The sequence below is a fragment of the Nuphar pumila genome, chromosome 4, assembly GCF_984573655.1.
Source record: "Nuphar pumila chromosome 4, dmNupPumi1.hap1.1, whole genome shotgun sequence".
NCBI classification, from domain to species: domain Eukaryota; kingdom Viridiplantae; phylum Streptophyta; class Magnoliopsida; order Nymphaeales; family Nymphaeaceae; genus Nuphar; species Nuphar pumila.
The window spans coordinates 77,975,528-77,987,904 of record NC_143252.1 but is presented as its reverse complement, the minus strand read 5'-3'; positions in this window follow the sequence as shown (position 1 = coordinate 77,987,904).

Below are 12,377 nucleotides of genomic sequence, written 5' to 3'. Positions count from 1 at the left end.
TTTTATAGAATTTAAAATGAAATTAACTCTCAATATACCCTGACTATGGCCATTGGTATATATATTGAATTAATTCTATGTTAAACTCTAATAAAAGAAGGAAATATTTAAGGAAAATATGATGAATTTTGAAGACGGATCCAGTGTTATTTCGTAAAAGATAAAAATACTAAGTTTTGTCCATACCCTGACTATGGCCATTGATATGGATTATCAACTTAGGATTGATTTACCTCTTACGAAATGGTGCACGTGCCATTCGTGCTTCACCATTGTGAGATTTTGAGAAATAAAGGAAAAATGCATGAAGAATAAGAATTCCATGATATTTACGATGCTCATTCATTCTATCTAAAAGCTGGAAATTTGAATTTCCTATTTATATCTAAGTTGTTACAATCCTTGAAATTTGAAATAATGACATCTCTAGTCTAAGAAAATAGTATAAGTTTTCCACGACTTCCCTACAAAGAAATGAGTTAGCTCAATATGGAAAAAGATGTTTTATTGAAAGCAAAATTGTATGCGATTTGTATTGATCCTAATCTAAGGTGCTGGGCTCATGCTAAATGAGAAAGGTATGTATAATAGGTGAAGTCAAGAGCCAGGATGATTCGAGATAGACTACTGTGAAACGTAACAGCCTCACTCCTATACAGGGTTCAATGCTTTTTGATGATATACCTATATGCAGACTGACTACAACCTGTAATGAACACGCAGTGTGGTTTCATGAAGAGGTATGTATATTCTGACTCTAACACCAGCTATCTATGTCATTGATACATTATTGGCCCCATTGGCTACAGCCAATGTCAAGTTATTGGTCCCACCTTTAATTGGTTCAATAGTCCCAGCCATACAGCAATTGGACTGCTACCTCACAGGGAGTTTATAAAGAAATCCCAGCCTGTTGGTTTATTAAGATAGGAATATTTAACGTATCAAAGAACCGAGATTTATCACAGCCAAATTCTCTTGGTTGCGAATGACATGTTTATATAGTCAGTCACTGATTTACAGCACCATCACTAAAAAAAAAAAAAGTTTCCTCTTGCAGTCAAATAGTGATCTGACCTTAGGTCTATGCATACTGATAATGCTTTGGACCAACACGCCTATATACCTTCCTGATTCAACATACTAATGACTATTATCTTTAAAGTGCCTGAATTTATTAGTGACCCGAACATGGTTTAGGCTAGTTTTGAGGTACTGACCAACTAATCTTGAGCAAATTTGTGGCAAAGTTGTCATCAGATTTGTATCCTTATGTGGAACATCATCTTTCAGGTATCATTCAGAAAATACTAGGATAATTGCCATACTCTAAGTAACACCTGTTAAGGGCAAACATAATTTCCTAGCTGTGTATGGAGAGTCATTTGTGCACAGAAAGAAAGAAGGATGAGACTACCGAAACTCAACATCTTATAGCAAAAGAGAAAAAAAAAATTAAATTAAATTTTCAAGGGCGACCTTAGATACTTAACTGATAAATGCGCAATATCTGAGAGTCATCAAATACTCCTGCAAAGAAACAAGTAGCCAAGTCATTATCTACTATATTCCCAAATTAACAGTTTCCAAATGTATTGAATCATATACTCACCAGGGAGGCTTGAAGAGATAGAGAGAGAGAGAGAGAGCATATGCTATTGTAAACAGGAGATATGAAAATAATGATCCAAGACAAAAGATGTTAGTAATAGGCAATTAAAAATTGCTAAATTAAAAGCACATTTTTCGGATCACTGGCCATTATACAAACAAGGCTGGCACCATCAATTACGAGCATTAGTGATGATCTCCTTCAATAATTTCCACCAACTCTTTCATCTTTGTTGATGATACCGCAGTACGACCCTTCTAAAAAAAATAACCTCCTGAATTGAGATATATGCGATGATTTGGCAATTGATGATTCCTCTTTGTACCTTGACTCAAACATTGCCATCGCTGGATTCTATGTCAGCAGTTGTATGGCTGTGCAAAGCTAACCGGGAACTAATCATTTCTGTTACAGACTCTGTATCAGCAGCAAAAAAAAAAAAAAATTTACTCCACAACAGTATATGTTGGAAGCATACTGGAGTGTAGCAGATGGAGCCATATTGCAGATATAACAGATGCAAACAGGCCTCCAGGAAGTCATATCTTCAAGCTGATTCATGCCCAATCAAATCAGCGCTTAAAAAAAATTCTCTTATTTACAAGATAGTGCAACTAAAGCTCTCACCATTAAATGGATTTATACTCAATTTTTCCTGTAAAAAAAAAAAAAAAAAAAAAACCAATGTAAATTCTCAATTGTCATCTAAAAATCTTGCAAACCAAATAAAAGAAATTTGGTGATTTTCTGGACTATCACCAAGACCCCATGATGCATAAGCTGATAGCGAGATGGTATGACCAAACCCTTTTATCTATCTTTGGGAGATTTTGTCCCTGGAACAGAGGAAAACAGCAGGAGATCCACCATCTTAATTCCTCTCATCGAGGAACGGAAGGCCCAGTTTCAAGCATTATCCTCATAGGCAAGTAGCAGGCTGGTCGATCTTGATAAGAAGATGAACTATATTTGTTGCTTCAGCAAAATTTTCAGTTTAAGTGTACCTCACGTTTCAAATATATACCAACAAGGGTTATTTTAAGGTCAAATTAAAATCTATACCCCATGGATTTAGCTTAACATTCTCACAACCAAAATTGGTATTAATATACTGATAAAAGGAGATTGGTTGAGAGGCATACCCCACTTTCGTATCTTTAGGTATATCCAATATAAAATGTTAATCATAACCTCTACTGGAAGGCCTTCACTCAGTCTTGGCATCCCAGATTTATGTATTTCCAGATTGTGTTCCTTTCCTTTTGCCAAAAGGATTTTGATCCAATCAATATTGATCAGACAATGGGTGATCACATTATTGGGCATTGCTGGAATGAATCGAGCCCCTTTTTGATCAACGGTCATTAACCATTTGCTTATTTTTTTTTTTTTTTACAGCAAAACCTTCTAATAGGGCGCGTGATGTTTCTTTCTCCAAGGGTGGATGCAGACTCCAACATATTTGTACAAATAACTGATATGCAAAGAACAAACGCAATATACAGATAGTCTATGATATGTAAATTACGCAGAGTTTACAAGATTCCATGGCAAATGGATCCTTATAGCAGATTGGATTCATTGTTGCAGCAAAAAGATCAAAGGGGGAAGACATAAATGTCAATGAATCACAAAATGGAATGGGGATAGAGGGAATGTGATGTGCATGAGATGCAAAACTCCTTAGAAATGACGAAACATCATTAACAAAATGATAGAAATAACATAATTTGCAAGAGAAATTAGAAAGCATGCACAATAAAAAATCGAGATGCAGAGCATCTTGCATTAAAGCAGAAGAATAAATGCGTAAGACAGATATTAGGATGAATGAAATGCTACAAATAGAAGCCAATGGAATGTACTACTGAAAAAAAAAAAAATGTAATCGGAGAAGGTGGAAAAGAAAAAATTATATATATATGTATATATATGAATCTAAGGTGATGTTGGAACGATTCCATTCCGTTATTGTTGCACGGGATTGTGTTGAAATTGCTACCAGCAGCACAACACAATCTATGGTGCGTCAAGGAAATAAGATTAAAAAGAGAATCAGGGGGAGATTAGAAAACAAAAAGAGAAAAGAGAAGAAACTCTTACCTTGATCTCGCAGGATATCTTGGAGATGGAGAGAGCTTCCCTTTTGCTTTTCTTCTGAAAATCTTTTCCAACGAAGAGAGAAGGAGAGGAAACTTGATGAAGGAATGTTGGGCCAACGGTAGAAGCTGCTGTAAGATGGATGAAATCGATGGGTATGCGAGAGCAATGGGCGAACCTGGAGGGAGTCGGGGATGAGCAGTGGTTCAAAGGGGAAGCCCTCAGGGAGAGAAGGAGGAAGAGGGGAGAAGAAGTAACAGAGAGATAATGGTGGGGTGATAACGGGTGGATTGAAGAAGAAGATGCCAATGGGGAGGTGAAGAAGCGGTCCGGAGAAAGGGTTTCTTGAGTCCCCTTTTAAGGAGGAAGAAGGAGGATTCGAGAAGGAATCAGTTGAAGATGGAGGGCGATGGAAGGTGGAGGTTGTGGATGGGTGGCTTGCGGAGGAGGGTTCGGCCATGGAGAGGGAAGGAGGGCGGCTGAGAGAGAGAAACAAACTCGAGAAAAAGCTTGAAAGGATCCCCCCCCTCAAAAACCCTAACTCGACTATTTAATTTTGCATTTTCCAAAAGAGGTCTTCTTATAAAAAGATTTTAAAAAAAAACAGGTTTTCTAAAACCATTTTGCAATTTTCTTCATTTATTTTTGATTTATTTTTGTTCTTTTCTGAATATTTTTATTTTTTTGTATTTTGGGAAATACAAAATCCTAAAATGTAAGGCAAAACAAGGATTTAAACTATTTTTTTTGTATTTTTGAGAAATATTTACAAAAAGAAGGTTTTCAAGGCTATTTTGAGGAAATTTCTTTAGAAAATGGGTTTGGACCCGAGTTTTGAGAAAATGTTTGAGTTTTGACACTCGAATCGAGAAATACAACATGATAGATCCAAACGGATGTCGAATGGACTGTTCGAACTATTTTAAAACTATTTTTGGTATTTTCTTGAAAATTGGACAATGAGACTCAATTTTGGATTTGGACAATGGATCCAGATCTGAAATCAATTTATACATATAAAATGAATTTAATTTCAATAAAACTTGAGAAATGAACTGGAATTTAGACTTTAAAAAAAAATGATTCATTTGCTCAAAAATGAATTTAGGGGCAAGAAGGGAATATTTAAAAGATTTTGAAAAATTTGGGGTGTTCACAGCTCCAAAGTTATCATTTACTCAGATCATGCCGCATTGAGATATTTGATGAGTAAAAAGGATGCTAAACCGCGTCTCATTCGTTGGATTCTTCTGTTACAAGAATTTGATCTCGAGATTCGAGATAAGAGTGGATGTAAGAATCTTGTAGCAGATCATCTGTCCAGACTGACTATAGATTCATCTATTGATCAAGGACAGATTGTTGATTCTTTTCCGGATGAGCAGTTATTTCATGTCAAGCGTTTACCCTGGTTCGCGGATATCGTAAATTTTCTGGTTACTAGAGAGTATCCTGCGCACTGGAACCGGAATGAGAGAGATAGATTTTTTGCGCAAGTGAAGCATTATTTTTAGGAGGAACCAGAATTATTTAGATCATGCCCGGACCAGATGATTCGGAGATGTGTGCCCGAAGAAGAGTATCATTCCATTTTATCCTTTTGTCATTCTTTAGCTTGTGGAGGTCATTTTTCTAGTCGGAAGACCGCTGCAAAGGTCCTTCAGTCTGGATTTTGGTGGCCCACACTTCATAGAGATGCTCACGAATTCTGTAGGAAGTGTTTGCGATGTCAGCAAACAGGTCGCATTACCAAGCGCGACATGATGCCTCTTTTACCTATTCTGATTGTGGAGATTTTTGATGTTTGGGGCATTGATTTCATGGGTCCTTTTTCGCCATCGTTTGGATTTACATATATTTTAGTGGCGGTTGATTATGTTTCAAAATGGGTCGAGGCTGTGGCCACCCGGACCAATGATCATAAAGAGGTGCTTCGATTTATCAAGCACAACATTTTTAGTCCGTTCGGAGTTCCTAGAGCGATCATCAGTGATGGTGGTACACACTTTCGTAATGTGCAGGTAGCTTCTTTACTTAAGAAATATTCTGTGCATCATCGGATTGCTACACCTTACCACCCGCAGACCAGTGGCCAAGTTGAAGTCTCTAACAGGGAGATAAAGCGGATTCTTGAAAAGACAGTGAGACCAGACCGCAAGGATTGGTCTCAGCGCCTTGATGATGCCTTGTGGGCTTATAGGACTGCTTTTAAGACCCCGATTGGTATGTCACCGTTTCGATTAGTTTTCGGGAAACCTTGCCATCTTCCTGTTGAGTTAGAACATAGAGCATATTGGGCTATAAAAAAATTCAATTTCAATATGACCCAAGTTGGAGTTGAGAGAAAATTACAGTTGAGTGAGTTAGAGGAATTGCGTAATGAGGCCTATGAGAGTGCAAAGATTTACAAGGCTCGAATTAAGCATTTTCATGATCGATATATTGTTAGGAAACAGTTCGAGCTTGGGCAAAAGGTATGGCTTTATCATTCGCGTCTTCATCTTTTTCCAGGTAAGTTGAAGTCAAGATGGAATGGTCCATTTGTTGTACATAGGGTGTTTCCATATGAAGCGATAGATTTTGTAACGCCCCGGATTTCCAAAACAAAGCTAAGTTAAAATTTTCATGAATTTCTTCTTTTTTTTTCTTTGCAGCGGAACTTACAAAAGCTTTTAGCAGTGGAATCAGACAATAATGAGTCGTCAGTTTTAGAAAACTCCGAGCACTTTGCAGGTATGTGGCCAAGCAACTCATTGACCACCAAAGTGTTCCATTTTATCGAAAACACATGTTTATTACAACACTACTGCTCAGGAAAGCAGTGTAGGTTCAATAAAAGGAAGCAGTACAACTCTGTCTAGAGAAACCCTGGAACTCGATGCCGCCATGCTCCGCATATCGCCACGCAGGTCCAACACCTGAAATCCCCATAAAACGCGGTCAGAACCACTGAGGGTCTGGTAAGCATGCAGTCATACATCCATTCAACTCAAGTAAAATAATGACCACTCAGGGTCGCAATGCGCAATAACGACGCTCAAGCCTCCAAGACTTAGCGTATATCGCAGGAGCCTCCTCAGGGCTATGAGTTGAACATCCGCTCAAGTCTTCATGACTTAGAGCAAGCCTTTTCAGGGCTGTGATTTGAATAACCGCTTAAGTCTCCACGACTTAGCCATGACCTCTTTCGGGTCTCAAAGTGATGTTTAGCTCAAGTCTTCATACTTGGCACATCCGTATCCCACGCATCTAAGGACAACTCCTCGAGCTTCGCTTAGTCGTGCGGATACAACACGGGTCTTTGCCCAGTCGGTCCAGTAGTATACCGAACATGACACCTTCACAAAGGTTATGCAGTACTGACTCAACAACGGCCATCCATGCATACATTCAAGCATCGCTGAACCTAAGCTAATGCATTGTTTCGATAATAAACCGCTCCCGCCTTTGGTACGCAGGTAGAGCTATTGTCCGGGCATCAACGCGACATTCTGGGGGTTGATTATTCTATGTATTTTAGATACCCCAGAGGCCTGTTGACCCTATCCATAGTAGGGCAGTGTGTTTCAACTGGGAGAACCCTACTAGGCCCATATTCGGATGCATCCTCTACTTGCAGTAGTTGGGTTCAATCCTTAGGTCTTAAGGATAACCACGACCCCAAAACCCATGAGTGACTGAGGCCATCGTGGACTCTATCAGGTCCAAAGTAAAATACATGTCGCTCAAGGCTGCACCATCACTGTCATTCCACAGTGAGCATAATTTTTGAAGGGGTCTGCCAGTCTTACAATTACTTGGACAAAATCTGCATGCCATTTAGGCAGCCCGTGCTTTTAGCACTATGGGAGTATGTACCCGACCCCATTCAGTCTGCCCCAACACAATCATTACTGAGGGGGTACCCCTAACACGATTTTCAACCGCGGGGTATGTGCGACCTTAAGTCTTATTCATATGCATGCAGAACACCGCTCTTTGGCACTTCGGCCACCACGAGCATCACACCTCTTTGGGTGGAAACAACACACTCTGGATCTTCGGCCCTTACGAGTCTGGTTGCGTAACCGTTCTCAATGAGCATGCATATGACTCGATCTAAATAGATCGGCTACTCGGCGTATTTTTACGCAACGAGTCCAAACCTAGCCAAGGCGCAACTTCTACTCCGGCTCAGCGGCCCTTACGAGCAAGGTGCCCTTGCAGGTACAAGGATACGAGCCGATCTGGCATCGTTCCATCAACGGACATCATTATGCTGTTCCATTGGTTCCGGCAGCTCTTCTGCCAACCATTTCGTCAGCACCTCCCCTGCTCTACCGGTAGTGGTGCGACGAACCCTTCTACGTTTGTAGAAGGCAATCCATGAACTGGGTAGCACTCTGCTATATGTCAGAGTATCCTGCTACGTTCTTTCTGAGCTATTCTTAGCTTCTTCAGAAATTTCTGCAGCACTTCCTCTCTTTTACGGAGAAAGCGTGCGTTTCTTTTATCCATTTCAGCGGCATCTCCCCTCTTTGTTAGGAAATCGCCACACTTAATTTGGGAAAATGGATGCACACCGTTGTGCGTACCTTGCATCCATCAAGGTTGCAGGAACCCTGGGCCATAGCCAAGCCATACGTAATTGACTTAGTCTTTACGTAAAGAGCATTTTGCCAAAAAGCTGAAGCCTTTCCAATAGGGGCTTCATTCGTCAAGTAGAATCTTGAACGAAGAGCGGTCAGGGAATCGCATTGGCGATTAGGAGTTTGATCTCCATTTGAACGCTCATTTATGCGCTATATATGTAGTATAAGCAGAAGCCTGTGCTTTATACAGCGGCGGCGTAAAAAAATGCATATACTATTGTTCAGGGTGTGTAACTGAACGAAATATTCTACATATATAACAAAACAGAAGCCTTGGCATCGTTCGACGCGACGACGTAAGTAAATACATTGCATAATCGAAAGTACAATAATCGGAAATGCATAAAACAGGGAGCCTTGGCATCATACGACGCGACGGCAAAGGTAAATTACATAGCCTGTGCGATATAAGACGCGTCGGCAGAATCAGCAGATATACACCTAGATCTGTATCCAACGATAGTTACGAGGCGAGCGAGTGAACACCGAAGTGTCCTAGAGGGCTCAACCAAGAACTAAGGCGAGATACTATTTTTGAAGAACGCATATACTGCGCATTCGAACATATATATCCGACGATAGTTACGAGGCGAGCGCGTGAACACCGAAGCGTCTTAGAGGGCTCAACCAAGAACTAAAGCAAGATACTACTTCAGAAAGTATATGCTATATACAAACAATCAAATACTTGAGAAAGATGGTTTAATGAAGCGAACTTACTTCAATTTGAGGAAAAAACGACTCCGATTGCTCAAACGCTTCGAACAAGGCTCGACTTCGAAAAAGGATCAACTTCAAACTTCGGACAAAAAAGGACTTGGACTTTGACTTTGAACCAAACCAGGTTCAAGTCAAGTCAACTGGGTTTCGACTTAGGTCAAGTAGGTTCAGACCTAGGTCAGGTGGGTTAGGACCAGGTCAGGCAGGCTCAGACCAGGTCAAGCAGGCTCAGGCTAAGTCAGGCAGGCTCAGACCAGGTCAGGTGTGCTCAGGTGGGCTAGGCTAGGTAGGGGAGGTTTGGGAAAGGAGGAGAGAGAGAGGGGTTGGCGATTTTTAAAGAGAGGGGGGCTCCTCTATTTATAGGTTCTGAAACTTGGGCCCCAAGTTTCAGAATCCCCTCTTTACCCTTGGGCTTTTCTGAGAATCCCTTCCATGGAAGGTGCTGGAAGGAGCTGGAAGGTCCTGGAAGATGCTGGAAGGTGCTAAAATATTCTAGAATATTCTAGAACATTTTCTGAGAAATATTTCTGTGGGTCCCACCAATATTTCCGTGGGTCCCGCAAGAATTTCGGGTTTTCGGTGATTTTTTTTTGAAAAATTCTGAGTACGCCATTCCCTTCGTATTGACGTAACTAAGAAAGTTGGCTCGCAGGAATCCTTTGATTTCGTTCAGATAGGAAGTTATGGCTTCCAGAGTGTTTGAGCATATATTCACGAATCGACGAATATCCTAAGTATAACTGGCTCGCAGGAATTGATTCGTTTCGCATTTTGAGAAAAAATGCTATTTTTACCAGTAAATGCCTCATGAATTTTATTCAGATATTTTCTGAAAACCCCCTTAAAGGAATTTCGTCCGCGAAATTCAGTTAAGAGTACAAAGTGAAGAGTTCAGGATATTGATCCCGCATATCTGATTCGGGCTCCCAAGTGCAATCCTCTATTCCATGATGTTGCCACCTCACTTTAACAAGTGGAATGACCTTCGTTCTTAGCACTTGCTCCCGTCGGTCCACGATCTCTACTGGCCTTTCTTCCACTGTCATATCTTCTCGAACGTCAATGTCTTCATGTTGAATGACGTGAGAAGGATCATGAACATACTTTCGAAGCATTGATACATGAAATACATCATGTATTTGCGCGTATTGTGGTGGCAATGCTATCCGGTAGGCAGTCTCTCCGATTCGGTTCAAAACTTCGAAGGGACCGACGAATCTGGGGCTGAGTTTCCCCTTCTTTCCGAAATGAAACACACTCTTGGTTGGGGAGACCTTGATAAAAACCTTATCTCCAACCGCAAAAGTGAGTTCCCTACGCCGCTGATTGGCGTAGCTCTTCTGTCGACTCTGAGCAGTCAGTAGCTTCTTCCTGATCATGTAGACCTGCTCAGTATAATGCTGCAACACTATGGGTGAGTCCAAGGTTCGTTCACCCACTTCACCCCAATGGATTGGTGATCGACAGGGTCGCCCTTACAAGGCTTCATACGGTGCCATCCCAATGCTAGCGTGGTGGCTATTATTATAAGCAAATTCAGCCAACGCTAGGTGGGAATCCCAATCACCTTTCCATTCTAGCATACAGGCTCTTAGCATATCTTCAAGAGTCTGTATGGTTCGTTCTGATTGCCCATCTGTTTGGGGATGGAATGCTGTACTGAACTTGAGTTTCGTCCCCAGGGCTCTCTGAAGCTGCTCCCAAAAGTGAGAGGTGAACTTCGGGTCACGATCGGATATGATCGAAATCGGCACTCCATGGAGTCTAACGATTTCCCGAATGTAGATCTCCGCCAATCGTTCAGTTGAGTATCGAGTGTTGATTGGCAGGAAGTGAGCAAACTTGGTGAGTCTGTCTACGATCACCCATATTGAGTCATGTTGTCTCTTGGGCCGAGGCAATCCAACGATGAAATCCATCGTAATGCCCTCCCATTTCCATTCTGGAATCTCGATCCGTTGCATTTTTCCACCAGGTCGTTGATGCTCGATTTTTACTTGCTGGCACATCAAACACTTTGAGACAAATGTAGCCACATCACATTTCATACCCCTCCACCAGTACTTTCTCTGTAAGTCCCGAAACATTTTTGTACCTGCAGGGTGAATGGTGTACTTGCTGTTATGAGCCTCCTGGAGTACTTCCTGTCTTAGCTCAGGGTTATTTGGAACTCAAATTCTTTCTTCCATCCATATTCCTCCATCCTCTTTTAAATGGAAGAAAGTGTCATCTTTTGCAGCACGAGCTTTTAATTCCAAATACTGGGGGTCCTTGAACTGTTCGGCTACGATGCGATCGAGGATCTCGATATGGATTGTCAGGCATGACAATCGAATCTTTCCTGGGTCAGCCAGGAATGGCTTCCAACTGACAAAATCCTCCATCAGCTTTCATTGTCCGGTGAGGCTGGCCAGAGTGCCAGCAGTCTTGCGACTAAGGGCATCTGCTACAACATTCGCTTTTCCAGGGTGATAGGAAAGCGTGAATTCATAGTCTTTGAGGAATTCCAGCCATCGTCGTTGCCGCATATTGAGTTCCTTTTGAGAAAAGAGGTATTTTAGGCTTTTATGGTCCGACATGACCTCAAATTTCTCTCCATAAAGGTAGTGTCGCCAAATTTTAAGTGCGAACACTACCGCGGCAAGCTCAAGATCGTGGGTTGGATAATTTTTCTCATGGACTCTCAACTTTCGTGACGCATAGGCGATTACTTTGCCATGCTGCATCAACACACAACCCAGACCTGTTCCCGAGGCATCGGTATAAGCAACGAAGCCTCCCTGACCAGAAGGTAAGGTAAGGACAGGGGCAGTGGTAAGCCTCTGTTTGAGAACCTCAAAGCACTCCTTACACTGGTCAGTCCATTCAAACTTGACTCCCTTTTTAAGCAATTTCGTCATCAGTACTGCGATTCGGGAGAAGTCCTGTATGAACTTCCGATAATATCCGGCAAGTCCAAGGAAGCTACGGACCTCAGTAATATTTTCTGGCTGCTTCCAGTCCATCACAGCTTCCACCTTCGCAGGATCCACTGTGATTCCATCTTTTGAGATCACATGACCAATGAACATCACTTTGTCTAGCCAGAATTCACATTTTGAAAACTTAGCATAGAGTTGGTTATCTTGAAGGGTTTTCAAGACGATTTTCAAGTGCTCCATATGTTGTTCCTTGTTCTCAGAATATACGAGAATGTCATCAATAAAGACGATGACAAAGCTATCCAAATATGGTCTGAATATCCGGTTCATTAGATCCATAAAGGCAGCAGGCGCATTAGTGAGTCCGAAGGGCATTACTACGAACTCATAATG